The 15,498-nt window shown below is 48.2% G+C and overlaps 1 non-coding gene across 1 annotated transcript; it reads right to left on the bottom strand.

Annotated features, from left to right (window-relative positions):
* Nucleotides 1-1,505: 1,505 nt before the first annotated feature.
* LOC112544182 (small nucleolar RNA SNORA76) lies at nucleotides 1,506-1,639 on the bottom strand. Its single transcript, XR_003087504.2, has one exon. It is a non-coding gene; the product is annotated as a small nucleolar RNA SNORA76 (small nucleolar RNA).
* Nucleotides 1,640-15,498: the final 13,859 nt, after the last annotated feature.

The following is a 15,498-nucleotide window of genomic DNA, read 5'->3' as shown; positions in this document are numbered from 1 at the left end:
ATCGGGTGGCTGGCTCGATCCGTGCCAGGTGCAGGGTCTGCTGGCTGGGTGCTGGCAGGCTTGCACCTGGCATGGGCACCGTAGCCAACCCGTGCCCCTTTAAGGGGTCCGGGGCCGGGAGGGGGGCATAGAGTTTCCCTGGTGTTGTCCAGAGTGGCCACCAGGGAAACCTGGGTAGCCTTAGCCTCCCACTAGTTCGAATTAAGGGTCTATACAGCCCTTAATTCGAACTAGCTAGTTCGAACTAGGCTTAATCCTCGTAAAATGAGGTTTTCCTAGTTCGAACTAAGCGCTCCGCTAGTTCGAATTAAATTCGAACTAGCGGAGCGCTAGTGTAGCGCCTATTAAAGTTAGCTCAAACTAACGTCCGTTAGTTCGAACTAACTCTGTAGTGTAGACATACCCTGTAAGCCTTATTCCACTGGATCCTAGCAGCCTTATAGTCTGTCTCAGATCTGGGGTTGGCAACCTTTTCAAACCAAAGAGCCAAACTACATCAAAATTCAGAATTCAGAACAAGTGGTCAACAAAGAGCCGTATAAGAATGCCCATCTGCATGACTGACAATCAACAACTTAATATTATTGATAATTGACATGATGATTAATAATAGCATAAATGAAATTTGTACTCAGACTTTATTTAATGGGACTGCTGCTTCATCTTTTTGTATATTTCTTTGATGTTTATATCATAAGTGGTCTAATCTAGCTTCATGTATGCATTCAGGCAGTCTCGCTAGGGAGCTAGGGTTGAGTGAATGAGAGGCAGGGTAGAAGGTTTGGGTGTATATGCTGGGTGGGGAGGGCTCTGGGGCCAGCCCCAGGATCAGGGCTGGGGACAGGATGCTACCCAATTGTGGTCTTGTTGGCCCTAACTCCAGCACACAGAGCAAGCTGCCCACCACCAGCGTTTTCCCTAGGGCTGGAGGTGCTGCCAGGGTGGGAGCAACTCCAGTGCCCTGCCTCCTGCCTAGTTGCCCCCAGCATGGGTGGCTTGCTCTAGAGCTACACCACAGCCTGACTCCAGCTCACCACTGGGGGAAACAGCACTGTGACTGGATTGACTGCCCTGCTTCTTCTGGGGGTGTAGAGCCATCTGCCACACCAACTTGCCCTGGGACCCATGGTGGCTAGTGGCTGCACAGGGTGCAGCAGCTGGCTGGGGTTTTGGGGGGGGGTGTGATGGGGGTCTGGGCATGAGGGAATCATCCCATTTGGCCAATGGGAGCAGTGGGGAAAGCCTCCATACAGTGTGTCTGTGCTTGCTTTGTCATTCCACTGGGGGCTTTCTCTCCCCACCAGCAGAAAGATGGTGCTGGTGCTGGTGCTCCAGCCTCTGTGGCAAGGAGGGGGACACAGGTGGGACTTGAACCCACAATTCCTGGCTTCAGAGGCTGATGCCTTATCCATTAGGCCACCCTGGCTCCTGCCCCTGCCTAGTGGGACGATTGGGTCAGTTTAATAATTGTCTTGAAGTGAGCTCTTCGAGTTGCCCTGATACCAGCCTGTTGCTCGCTCTTAAAAGTAGAGCTTAGGTTTTAGCCAAGCAGCACCGATTATGAACAAGCTTTTCCTCTCACACCACTGCTTAGTTGGTGAAGCCATCAGAGGGCATTGCGCTTGCTCAAAGGCAGTGCCGTTCAGCTCAGAAATGAAACCAGCCCAGACATTTTGCTGCTGTTTTAGTCAATGTTCTTCCCCTGTTTACAAGTGCAGGTCAGCAGGCACTGGGGCTTCTCTGGGTGGGAGCTCTCCAGTGACTGCAGCAAAGCACCGGCTGGCTCCTGAAGTGCCTGCAGGTTATAGAAGCCCAGTGAGGTTTGCAGTATTTAAGTCCTCCTGCAACTGTCCAGACTTTTTCTTAAAAAACTGCACATGTCCCATATTTTCTTTATCCTCCCCTCATCAGGACTGATGGGTCCTTTTGCCTGCCGAATCCCTGTTTGCCAGCCACCACTTACCAGTAGTGAGTAGAAGAAGGGTCCTGTGTGCGAGCAGCACCTCTCCCTTTGTGAACCAACAATGGGCATGGAAGTGCAAGCCTGATGGTGGAAGATGTAGTGCAGGAAAGGCCACGCGCACCTGCAAGTCCATCATTGCAGTCCTCACTCCATGCCAGCTCTCAACCAAAAGCGACCCGTCCGCTCCCCCCTCGTCCCATTTCCAAACATCACTAGCTGTGCACTGTGAGCTTCAGTGGCTAATGAGCGTAAGCAGGTGCCAGGCAACAGACAATTACATGTCATTTCTGCTGCCTACCTATTGGCCTTTACTTGCTCCCCATCTTGTTGTCCTCTTCCTGTTTTGCTCCTTCACCCCCACATATGCCATTGCCTCCCCCCAGTAAAAGGCTGCATCCTGCTCCCAGAGTTGTGCAGAGAATCGGCCCCTTGTTGATAGCTCACCAACAGCCTGGCTAAGCAGGCTCCTTCCTCCCTCCACTGCCTTTGGCTTAGCTAGCACCCAGGAAAGCCCAAGACCCTCTGGTCTGGGGCACTGGCCAAGAGGAGCCAAAGCCCCATGCTGTGCTGATTGCAGGACAGCTTCTCTATCCCTCAGCTAAGTGCCGGAGCAGCGGGGGTGGGGGGAGTGATTTCAAGTCTGTTTGCACGCTGACCCTGCAGTTTCTACTGCAATCCCCGGGGGCAGAGGCTTAGTACCCTCTTCACTTGCCCTCTGCCCCCAGGAAGCATGGATCTACTCCATCCCCTAAACACCTTCCTCTGCTGAATCACCTTTATGTCTGGGTTTGCTAAAGCGCCTGCAGTCAGGTTCCCTGAGCCCTGGTGCACAATGCATCCTTAGGGCTTAACCCCTTCCTGCCTATGCTGTAGCCAGTAGATAGGAGGTGGATGGGTTATGTCTGTGGCCAGCAGCAGACTGGAGGTGTTAGCTGCCTTTCAACACTGTGTGGGCAGGATGGAACAAGCTGCTTCCAGCTACATGGGTGAGGGTGGGGAGAAGAGATGAGTTCTGCAAAGACATGAATCAGGTCATCTCTTCCCCTCCCACTCTTCTCCTGCAACTAGAAGTCGCTCCCGTCCCTTCTGTCCCACACAGTGCTGAAAAGGCTGCTGCTGGCCACATTCTGATGTGAACCTTAGCAGAAATCAGACTGGGGGTGGGAGGAGAGGAGGGTGTGACTTTGTGTGCCTCTTATATGTTGCTTCAGGAAGATCTGGTGCCAAGTACCAAGCAAGGCAAGTCCATCCTGGAGCTCCATCCAAGCATGGAGAGCAGAAAGTACTGGGCAGGAAGGGAGAGAGAGAGATGTACGGGGTGGGTGGGCGGGTGTGTGTGTGTGTGAGAGAGAGAGAGAAAGAGAGAGAGAGAGAGATCTCTTCCTATGTGAACTCGGATGCTTAAAAGATAAGGATATAAATAAAAAGAATCCAACTAAGCAATATTTTTTAACAGTGGCTTAATCAAGTTGATGCCAATTTGAAACTTTGTACTGCATATTTCTGATTGAGTATTCTTGAACTCACTTGAATACAAGTAATTTTATCAGGTGTCCATATTCAGTGTAAGAAAATATGGTTATCCTACCATAAGGTCTTTCGTGAACTCCAATTTATTTTACCACAAATGTTCTACCCTGTTATAAGTCAGTGATTCTTCAAACTATACTCAACAGCTAAAGATTGGAGTATGGAGTGAGAAGTAATAAAGCAAATTATATGAACAAAGTATTGGGAAGGTCTAACTTTTGAAAGGCCTTAAAGAAAAGGCCCAAAGTTTATATTTGATACAGCAGACTACAAGGAATCAAATGGGGGGGGGGGAGGGGTGATGTGGTCAGAATGACAAATCAGGAAGATGATAAAGCAACAGCATTTTGAATGCACCTCTGGTGGGGTATGAGAGAAGGAAGGCCAGAGGGGTGGTGGTTGGTAGTCAAGATGTGTGATGGATGAGTGTTTTAGTAATATTGGCAAAGAGAAAATACTGGATCTTTAAAACATTGTAAAGGAAAAAGCTGCATGATTTGTACAACACCTGAATATATGTTCTGGAGAGAGAGGAGTCAAAGACTATATCCAAGTTTCAAGGAGAGTGGTGGTACTGTGAGCAGTAACAAAGACAGCAGGGAGAGGAGAAGGAAAAATCAAGTTTAGTTTTGATCATGTTATATTTATGTTGGCAGTGAGATATGCAGAAAGAGCCCTCCAGAAATAGGTCATGATATCTGTATGTGTCTGTTGAGGCTGAAGTCTCCTCAGTGCAGGAGGTCAGAAACTCCACCACACATCAGATCTAAAGCACGTAAGTTTAACCGTGTTGAAAACCCAAAACTGAATGAAGACTGCATTCCTCTGAGTGTGTGTGGGTGGATGGGTGTGTGTGTGTGACTTAGGATGTTGAGCATGTTTATGTGGTTGACAAGAAAAGATGGAAAGGGGAACTTGAGGTAACTTAACGTGTGGAACTGGATTAATTTACAGTAATTCCCAGAAGGAGTTAAATATTTTGGGGGTTAAAGTGAATCAGACTTTGCAAACTATGCTCTGGAAATTCCCTGAATGATTTCTGTGGTTACTAAGAAAAGGGAAATGGTTCTTTTCAGAGCAGGAGATGGCAGGAGACTGAGGAGCAGACACCAAACTAGAACTGAGGCTGGGTATTTATAACTTTGCTGGGTCTGTCTCAAATGTGCAAAATTCCTACTAGCTAGGGAGATAAAACTTCACATTAGCTTCGTTCTATAAGATTTTGGACAGTCATTGCTGTATTTGCAATACCCTGAGTTTGCTGCAACTATGTGGAATGTGGTGGCAGCTATAGATATGAGGTAAAACTCACTTCTCTGCTAAATTAGCTGCATCTCTTGCCAGCCACTTTATTATGTCTTTTCCATTTTGGCTTAGCTGGGGTATACAGTTTCGTTGTCCATTCAGTCCTGGACCTTACCTGTACACAAAACTTGTACTGGTTTAACTAAAATTGGTTTTTAAATCAGTGTAGTTAAAATAGCCAAAAGCTTTGTGTGGATAAATTTAAATCAGATTACAGTTGGGTTAAATATTTTTGGCTTATTTCAACCAATTTACAAACTAGTCGTAGTTAAATTCATGCAAGTTACGTGTGTAGACTAGCTCTGAGACTCCTTAATCATAACCATCAGCCTCCAGCCAGAGCCTTTATACAACCCCTCCGTCCCATCAACTCTGATTCTAGGGATCTCTTCTGCCCTCAGCAAACTATAACATGTCTGTTCTTCCTATGTGGCAGACATGTACGGGGGAAATCTTTGCCTGTAATTGCCCCCATGTCAGTACACAAGCTACTTTTTGGTAGAGCTGGCCTTTTGTGTGGGTTTCAGCGAACACAGCAAAGACTTCACCAGCGTTGCTGCTGTCCATCCCGCCATACCAGCTCCTCACAGGGTGAAGGCCCTCTCAGCATTTCTCTTGCACACGCACCTATTCCAATAGTTCCTAGCTCCGCTACTAGGCAGAGGACTCTTTGGTGTTTCTCCCACCTAGCTATCTCTCTCTCCCAATTATTGCTCCTTCTCCACTCTTGGCCATTGCTCCTGAGTGCAACACATGCTAGATGTTCCTAGTCACTGCTGTTTCTGTTCATCCATTCCAGATATTTGCATCTCAGCATTGCTCTTTCCTTCACAGTGAATGATTTAGACAGGATATCATTGCACTTACTCAGTGCTGATTACTGAGTGGCTCTTTCAACCCAGAGTAACTTCTCTGCTAATCTGCCAAGCATGATTCAGTCTACCAGGCACAATCATTCCCATGTGCATTGTGCAGGTTCTTTAGTAGATTTGTTGACACATTCACCATCTGTGAGGATGCATCTCTTCTCCTGAGTCAGTTTATGACTGCGCTTAATGGTGCATATTCAGTACAAGACCGTGCTTCTCTGTATCAGAGGTGTCTGTCTTCAGAACACTTCTGAACACTGAATGTAAATATATGTGGCCATTTTGCTATATGCAGAGTACTTTGAGACCCCGTTGCTGATGCAATGCAATAGTGAGAAGATTCTGAGCAAAAAATTTAAGGTAGATCCTCTCCACATTAGCAGCTGAACTTAACAGGAGTTCCCAAATAAGCTGACAGCAGTAGGAATCATGGTTTATAAAAAGCTGCCAGCAGTGCTGAGCTGGTGAAGAGAAAGAGGAAGCTTCAACGGGAAAAAGAAAAAAAAAAGTACAACCAAAAGCAACTTCACTTCTTTACTTGTTTTTAAATAGATTTGACTGTGAGCTGGTTTTATTTGTGCTGTGCAGGACAATAACCCTGCAGAGCTGAAAGCCCCACACTGCTGACCCTCCCTTGCACTACCACTGCAAATCCCCTTCCAGCCCTGGAAATTCTTATACTTAGATGTCTGCTGCTCAGAACATGTTGATAAATATAAATTTATCAGGAAACATCTGTAAATACCCTCCTTCTGTGCAGAATGAAAAGGGATTGTGTGATGTTCCCTGGGAGTAAAGTACACACAAGATCACTCTTCCTGCTTTGTGAATAATGGACGACTGCTTCCCATCCCCAAAAAACTTCCACGAGCCAAGTAGGTAATAACTGGAGAGACTCCAATGACTGTATCTCCCATCTGTACCAAACATCTTGCAGATAAATAGTTCTGCAGTGTTGCATTATCCCCTCTCAGCTTGTCTGAAGCATGTGCTCCAGCCCCAGACAGCTCACCAAAATATGATATGGAAGTAACTGGTCCTTCTATGTGTACTCAAAACTAGGGATGTGAAACCCCATTTAATCAGTTAACGGGGCTAAATGTTAAGTTTAACCAGTTAACTGATTAAGTGGGATCCTGCAGGCATGGGGCCGCTCCAACTCAGCGAGCTGTGGACAAGGGGCTGCTTCTGGACGCCGTTTAACTGGTTACCTGTTCACATCCCTACTCAAAACCTTCAGCTTCAAGACTGCGGTGGGGCCATCTCACTGACAACCTACTAATTAAGAGGTTTGATTAGTTCTGTTTGTCTTTCCTGGGGCTTTTGTCTGTCTGGGTGTTTATATAATCTTTGGTTCTTCCTTGATGTTTTGTCCAGGTGGATCGTACTTATGGTGCTCATGTGCCTTATGTATGTGGGTTTGAAACTTTTGGCCAGCAATGTCCATTGGGACCACATATATGCCTACTTCTTACTCCTCCACTGTATGTATGTGTATATATATATATATATATATATATGGACTTCAATGACCATGACATCAAGACCAAGATCGATGTCTATAATGTCATAGTCATCCCAATGTTGCTATATAGTTAAAGCCTGGACTCCCTATAGATGTCATTTTAAGGATTTGGAGAAATTCTACCAAAGGTATCTGAGGAGAATATTGGGCATCATGTGGCAGAACAGATGGCCAAACATTAGTGTCCTTGCAGATGCTGATTCCTGCAGCATCAAGGCAGTAATCACCCACAGGCAGTTCCATTGGTCTGGTCACATGGTAGGATGCCTGACGCATGTTTGCTTAAACAGATTTTTTATGTTCAGCTGAGGATCGGGACGAGGTCTTGTAGCAGGCAGAGGAAGTGCTACAGAGATGTCCTTAAGAACATCTTGGTAAAGTGTGACATTGACTCCTGTGAGAGGCAGGTGGTGGATCAGGTAACTTAGAGGACCTCCATCAAGAATGGTGCCCGACACTTTGAGATCAAGCATCATCTCCATGAAGAACAGAGAGCCCAACGTAAGGAGCGTGTCCAAGTCCACATTGGAGCCGCTGGCGTTGGCACCAATGGAGATAGAGACCTCATGGGCAGCCACTTCCAGAGAATGTTCCTTGCCAGAATTGGCCTAATTTTTCATCTTTGAACTCATCAGTTATAGGCATCCAAAAGGAAACCTTACTCGATTCGAGGGATCCCAGAGTGAGAGACACCTCCACTCCAATGGCATAAATTGTGTATCCCCAGCCACCACTCAGTTCCTTCTTACATGTGTGGCAAGGAATTGGAACTCGTTAGTAGGTACCCCACTTATCCCATAGCAGAGTTTTAACATAAAATTCCTTTAGTTCTCAATTTTCCTAGAATCATAATACTAGAAGGGACCTTGAGAAGTCATGTAATCTGGTTCTGCACTCATGGAAGGACTAAGTATTATCTAGACCATCCCTGATAAATATTTGTTTAACTTGCTCAAAGCATCCCTCAGCTAGCTTATTCCTTAGTTTGGTGTCAGGATTCTATTAATATAATTTTTGCCAATTGGCAAAAACTAAAATATTATTGTATATTTAGTTAGGCCTCTGACATAAAAATATCTTCCCTCTGTATCACACATTCTAAGGCCTAAGGCAGGGGACTCAAACTCCCAACCAGCAGGCCATCCCCGGCTAGAGTGATTGCGCAATAGGGCTCAGGACTCCTGGTGGGTGGCGGATCTTGTCCATTACTGGCCCCCAAGCACCACTCTCCCTGCCATCACCCCAGCCTCTCTCTGAGGATGTGGCTTTGGGGATGGCCACAGGGTCCTGACACCATGTAGCAGCAGGAGCCAAGGGGAAGCAAAGCACAATGGGGTGGGTATGTCCACTCAGCACACTCCACTTCCCCTGTGGCTCTTGCCACAGTGGGGTGTGGGGGGGACTTGACCATTGCCACCATACAGAGTTAGTCTCTCCTCCCTTGGTGGTCCCAGAAGCTGCATCTTTGGGGACAGGTTGCTATGGGGAGAGAAGCCAGGGCAGTGGCAGCAAGGGGCAGGACTTGAGGCCAGGTAACAGGCAGCCCTCCTGGCCCCAGCCTTTTAGGAGTCCCAGGCCAGATTGTACAATTGCTTTGGCCAGTGAAGGCCTGTGGGCCAGGAGTTTGAGACCCCTGGCCTAAGGCTTCAAGTCCTGCACTACCTGTTTCTGTATCAGACAGCCACACATGATGGCTCTTATGTCTTGGAGGAAAAATACAGCCCCAGGAGATTTTTCATCTGTAAATGTATCCTGTAAAAAGCCACCAGGACTTGTATATTTCAGCAGTGTGGTCTTAAGCTCTTTTCTTGAGCAATCTGAATAGGCTGTTTCAGACACTGAATCAGGATTCTTTAGCAAAAGTACAAAAACAAAAAACAACACACTTTGTTAAGGGAGTAGCAATCTCATAATGCTCCAGTGCCCTGGACAGTGCTTCCATTGCCTCTTAGAGTAGCTTGTGACTCCCAAGGCCACACAGTCACTGCTCATCTGCCTCAATTTCCTGTGCCCATAAACCTTTAGTACTCATAGACCCAAACTTTGGTGCCTCCTCCTTTGAACCTTAAGAAAAAGATGAGTCACATGTATCCCTTAGGAGCTGGGATTCTGAGCCCAGATGCAAAAGGTTGTCCAAGCACAAACTCCAAGCATGGCCGGATGCGGTACGGGGCCATGGCGGCCCAGGGCCCTAGGACAGAGCACAGAGCACGGGTAGAGCCGGGGCCTTGACGCTGCGCCAGCGCTTCCCGCGGCGCCGGGGGAGGGCGGCAGCAGCCCAGGGCCAAAGCGAGTCACTCGGATGTGCCTCAGGCTCCCGCCGCCAGCTAGCGGCACCGCCCCCCGCACCGCCCCCAGCCCTGCCCCCCAGAGGCACCGTCCCCCCTGCACTGCCCCCCCATACTGCCCGCCCCCAGCCCTGCCCCCCAGAGGCACCGTCCCCCCTGCACTGCCCCCCCATACTGCCCAGCCCTGCCCCCCAGAGGCACCGTCCCCCCTGCACTGCCCCCCCATACTGCCCGCCCCCAGCCCTGCCCCCCAGAGGCACCGTCCCCCCTGCACTGCCCCCCCATACTGCCCGCCCCCAGCCCTGCCCCCCAGTGGCACTGCCCGCCCCCAACTCTGCCCCCCAGAGGCACCATCCCCCCTGCACTGCCCCCCCATACTGCCTGCCCCCAGCCCTGCCTCCCAGAGGCACCGTCCTCCCTGCACTGCCCCCAGCCCTGCCCCCCCAGAGGCACCGCCCCCAGTCTTGCCCCCCAGCGGCACTGCCCCCCATCACTGACACCCGGCAACCTCCCCAGCCCTGCCAGCTACCCGCACTGCCCCCCCATTACTGATGCCTGGCAAACACGCCCCCGCAGCTCTGTCATCTCTTCACCCCCACCTCACCTCTCCCCAGGAGCCTGCTAGTCACCCCACCCCCTGCCTCAGGCCTGGGGGGCAGGGGCATGGGCAGGGCCAGATTAAGACCTTTCGAGGCACTAAGCACTGAAAAGATTAGGGCTCCCCCATATGACACTAAGCTGGGGGGAGAGGTAGATACGCTTAAGGGCAGAGATAGAGTCCAGAATGACTTAGACAAATTGGAGGGTTGGGCCACAAGAAATCTGATGAGGTTCAACAAGGACAAGTGCAGAGTCCTGCACTTGGGACGGAAGAATCCCAAGTATTGGTACAGGCTGGGGACCAACCAGTTAAGTAGTAGTTCTGCAGAAAAGGCCCTGGGGGTTACAGTGGATGAGAAGCTGGAGATGAGTCAACAGGCGCCCTTGTAGCCAAGAAGGCGAATGGCGTATTAGGGGGCATTAAGAGGAGCATTGCCAGCAGATCCAGAGATGTCATTATTCCCCTTTATTTGGCTTTGGTGAGGCCACATCTGGAGTACTGTGTCCAGTTCTGGGCCCCCCACTACAAAAAGGGCAACCAAAATGATTAGGGGGCTGGAGCATATGACCTATGAGGAGAGGCTGAGGGACTTGGGTCTGTTTAGTCTGCAGAAGCGAAGAGTGAGGGGGGATTTGAGAGCAGCCTTCAACTCCCTGCAGGGAGGTTCCAAAGAGGCTGGAGAGAGGCTGTTCTCAGTAGTGACAGATGCAGAACAAGGAGCAATGGGCTCAAGTTGTGGTGGGAGAGGTCCAGGTTGGATATTAGGAAAAACTATTTCCCTAGGAGGGTGGTGGAGTCTCCATCCCTAGAGGTGTTTAAGTCTCAGCTTGACAAAGCCCTGGCCGGGTTGATTTAGTTGGGATTGGTCCTGCCTAGAGCAGGGGGGCTGGACTTGACGACCTTCTGAGGTCTCTTCCAGTTCTATGGTTCTATGATAAGGGGATGGTTGGATGAAATAACATGATCTTGGTAACTAATTGACCATTCACTATCAGTGGGAAATAGGTCAATGGAGGGATGATAGGAGTTGCTATAGGGAACTTTCTGGGTGTCTGGCTGGTGAGTCTTGCCCACATGCTCAGGGTTTAGCTGATCGCCATATTTGGGGTCGGGAAGGAATTTTCCTCCAGGGTAGATTGGCAGAGGCCCTGGAGGTTTTTCGCCTTCCTCTGTAGCATGGGGCACAGATCACAGCTGGAGGATTCTCTGCATCTTGGAACCTTCAAAGTATTTGAAGGCTTCAATATCTGAGATATAGGTGAGAGGATTATTCTAGGAGGGGTGGGTGAGATTCTGTGGCCTGCACTGTGCAGGGGGTCAGACTAGATGATCATAATGGTCCCTTCTGACCCTAAAGTCTATGAATCTATGAATCCTTGCAAGCCCAGGACTGCTCCTCTCATTACTGACTGCTTTGATACCAAAGATTTTGGTACGGTTTGTCTGTTGGAGACATCCAGGCATCCCAAAGTATCTTCTGCCCCAGTGCCAGATCCTTTTATTGTGACTAAATAGCAACCAGTTTTATTGGCACTGTAATCTCCAGTACTGTGTCCTTCCTGCGCGGTGTTAGCACTGAGCTTGCCTGCAGGGCTAGACTGAAATGGTGTCTATTACATGATTATAATAAAATAATAACAAGCCCTTCTATAGTGCTTTGGATGAGTAGATCTAAAAGGATTTCACAGTTTTTAATGCATTTACCCACACAACACACCTGTGACGCAGGGATGTACTATTATTCCTCTGATTGCATGATTTGCACCTCGCTTATTCTTCCTCAGAAACATTCTCAGAATCCAGCAGGGAAGTACCCTAAGTACCCCATTCTACATGTCCTTCTATAGTGCAGTAAGATCAAGAGCATCAGGATTGCCCTCATTGCCATCTCAGATTCTGTCTGATGGCTGCTCTATTCCTCTTCTTTCTAGTCCTTCATTAATTCATGACAGAGGACATGCTCTTTCTCACTTGGGATACTCCTTCGCACGCATCTTTCCCCTCTAGAATAAGACTGTGGATCTGCTGTCAATGAGTGATCCTCTACCAAACCTAATAGGGGCTGCTGCTCAACTAAATCTCTTTAAAGGCCAAAAAGATCTTCACCCCTGTGATATCAACAAACACACTCCTTTATGTTCAAAGTGCCTCAGGTGGCATATAACCAGGATTCATTGCCGAATTTGGTCCACTTTTTTTACTATTATCTGCTTCTTTGTGCACTGTCCTTGTGGGTGCTCCACTCTAGGTGTTGGCGCATCCTCGCACCAGCTATTGGAGATGTTTGCTATCTGTACTTGGCTGCACTGCACATGTGCAGCAGCAGCTGTTTCATTGTGCCATTGGCATCCTTGGACTGCGTGCGTGGCACTGCTCCCTCTGTTCCTTTTCTACTGTCCTTGGCAGCAGCTGGAGCTCTCAGGCAGTGAGAGTCCTCACCTTAGAAAAACAACAAGAAGACGAAAATTAATCCTCTACATTACCAATGTCAGTTATTCCTTACTTAAAACAAACAAGAACATGTATTTATTTTCCATTAACCCTCCACTCTGGTCCTGAGCCCACAGGGTGCTATGTGTCCAGCATGAAATGCCAGTCTCTCCCAGCTTCAAGAAATGTGACTCATGCCGAGAGCCCATGCCAGTCTCAGATGGCCACTTATTATGCATCAGATGCCTGGGGGAAATGCATATTCCCCAGAAATGCCCCCGTTGCAACAAACTGAAAGCAAGGGCCAGGTACAACAGAGAGCTTCGGCTGAAGATGATCCTATAAAAAAAAATCTCTACAGCCTTTTGACGAGACCCCTGCCACTGGGTCCCATAAAACAAACTCTACAGAAAAGGCTCAAGATCCTACCACTTTAAGGAAGCAAGTCTCTACTTTACCTACCTGGGATTCTCTAAAGTCGAGAGTGTTCCTGACAAGGTTGCTGCCCATGGTGGCTAGGTCCTCTAGAACCAGTGCCACCAAAACACTGGGTACCTCTGGCATCACTGACCTATGGAAGCTAGCACTGACCAAATGGGCCAAGGTGAAAGATCCCCTCCATGGCACCATCAACGCTGACACGCGACTTAGTACCGAAGAACAAATGATTGGACATGTCGCTTCCATTAGCAATAGCACACATCACAGCATCAGCACACACCACAGCATTGATGACTAAGCCCCATGTGGCGCAGACTATGAGCACTAAACCAGCGGCATACTGCACCTCAGAGACACCTGGCACCGACACAATTTCCATGGCAAAGCAATATCAGGGTCGCATCAGTGCCACAGTCCCCACTTCTCAGTACTGACAGTTTACCACAATACTGTACTGAACAATCATTATTTCTCACACCTTCCTCCCCTTACAGTGACGTAAGAGCAGCAGGACTTGACAGCAGGGTCTCCTCTTAGCACTTATCCCTGACGAAAGAGGAGGGCCTCTTGGGAAACCATCAAACCCAAGACCATACATCATGGACCTGTACAACCATGCTACGGGCAACCATGGCCCTCCCCACCACCATTTTACCCCTTGCAATGGCCACAATGAGACTCTTGGGTGAGCTACCAACAACATTATACCACTCCATCAATACCAGCCTGACAAGCTATCAGGTCCCCTCCATCCTGAACCTAAGACAGTCTCAGATATAGTTGAGGAAGAACCCCTGGAGGAGGAGGAGGATCTCGTTCACACAATGAGGACACCTCCTGAGCAGTCAACTCCTCTTCCTTACCTAATGATACAGTAATACCAACACCAGCACCAGCAAATGACCTCAAACAGTTCCAAGAACTGTTTAAGAGAATCGCCACTGACCAGGACATCACACTGCAGGAAATGCAAGAAAAACAGTTCAAATTACTGCAAATATGGCAGCCCTTGGAAACCCCTAAGATCTCTCTCCCCATAGATGAGGTAAATATGGAACCTGCAGAAGCCATATGGCAAACACCAGCCTCCACCCTCCTACCAACAAGCGGGCAGACAGAAAATATTTTATCCTGGCCAATGGTATGGACTTTTTATTTTCCCATCTACAGCCAAATTCATTATTAGTTGATGCCATCCATTGAGCAAAGCAACCACATCTCAAGATCAAGATCATAAGCACCTGGATTTCTTTGGGAGAAAATGCTATTCATCCACCACCTTACAGTTTAGGGTAGCCAATTTTGCAGCCCTCTTAGCAAACAATGATCAAGTTGTTGGACAGCCTGTCAGAACAGAAGCACCCACAGTTACAGGTGATTATTCAAGAGGGCCAAACAATGGTCCAAACAATGTATCTGACTCAGCAGCCTGCACTACAGCAACAGCAGTCATTATGCATCAAGCCTCTCGGCTCCAAGCATCGGGGATCCCAAAGAAACTAAAGGTGGAGGACTTTCACAGATAAAACAGATGAAGTCATATGATGAAGGACTCCTGTGCCATACTCCGCAGCTTAGGTATTTACACTCCACCCAACAAGAGATGACATTATACTACATACCAGAAGCCTCAAGACACATGCTTCCAGAGACAGAACCAATGCCTGTTTGACCAAAGGGCAAAACAACAATCCTACAGACTCTGGACACCTTATACTTAGTCCATCACAAACTAACCATCTACCTCCAAGCCATAATTTTGAAGGTTTGGTTGAGAGCCTGAATGAGCTCTCCTCAGAAACACATTCTTCCAGTTCCTTATTTGGCCATCATCTATATCCCTTTTACTGCCAGTGGGCCAATATTATATCAGACCAGTGGGTAATAGAGATAGTGCAGTCAGGATATGTCATCCCATTCTTCTCTGCCCCCTCTTCAACCTTCCCAGTCTCTCTTCGGGGACCCCTCTCACAAGCACTTCCTACAACTAGAGGTACAACACCTCCTCCAAATAGGTACCGTGGAAACAGTTCCCCAAACCTACAATGAGAAAGGATTCTACCATTTTCTCACACAGAAAAAAACATGAGGATGGAACCCGATCCTAGATCTCAGAAAACTCAACAAATTTGTATGAAGCAACAGGTTCAAGATGGTATCCTTACCATGATCATACTGGCACTGGATGGGGGAGACTGGTTTTCAGCCCTTAACCTCCAGGGTGCATATTTCCATGTAACAATTCACCTTGACCACCCTTCCTCAGATTCCAAGTGAGCCTCAAACATTGCTGATACTGAGTACTTCCATTTGGCTTATCCACTGCACCATGTGACTTCTCAAAGATGCTTGTCATAAGAGCCACTCAACTCAAACAACAGGGAGTAATAATATTCCCCTATCTAGATGACTGTGTGATCAAGGGAACCACACATCAAGAAATATTAATCATGGTCAACATCTCACTAGACGTCTTCCAACTTCTCGAGCTCCAAGTTAACATCAGGAATCCACGTTGTAACCCACACAAATGCTTGAATTCATAA

Source organism: Pelodiscus sinensis, chromosome 4 (genome assembly GCF_049634645.1).
Source record: "Pelodiscus sinensis isolate JC-2024 chromosome 4, ASM4963464v1, whole genome shotgun sequence".
In the NCBI taxonomy this organism is placed as follows: domain Eukaryota; kingdom Metazoa; phylum Chordata; order Testudines; family Trionychidae; genus Pelodiscus; species Pelodiscus sinensis.
Note: the sequence above shows the minus strand (reverse complement) of the source record. Positions and strands in the feature narration are given on the sequence as shown.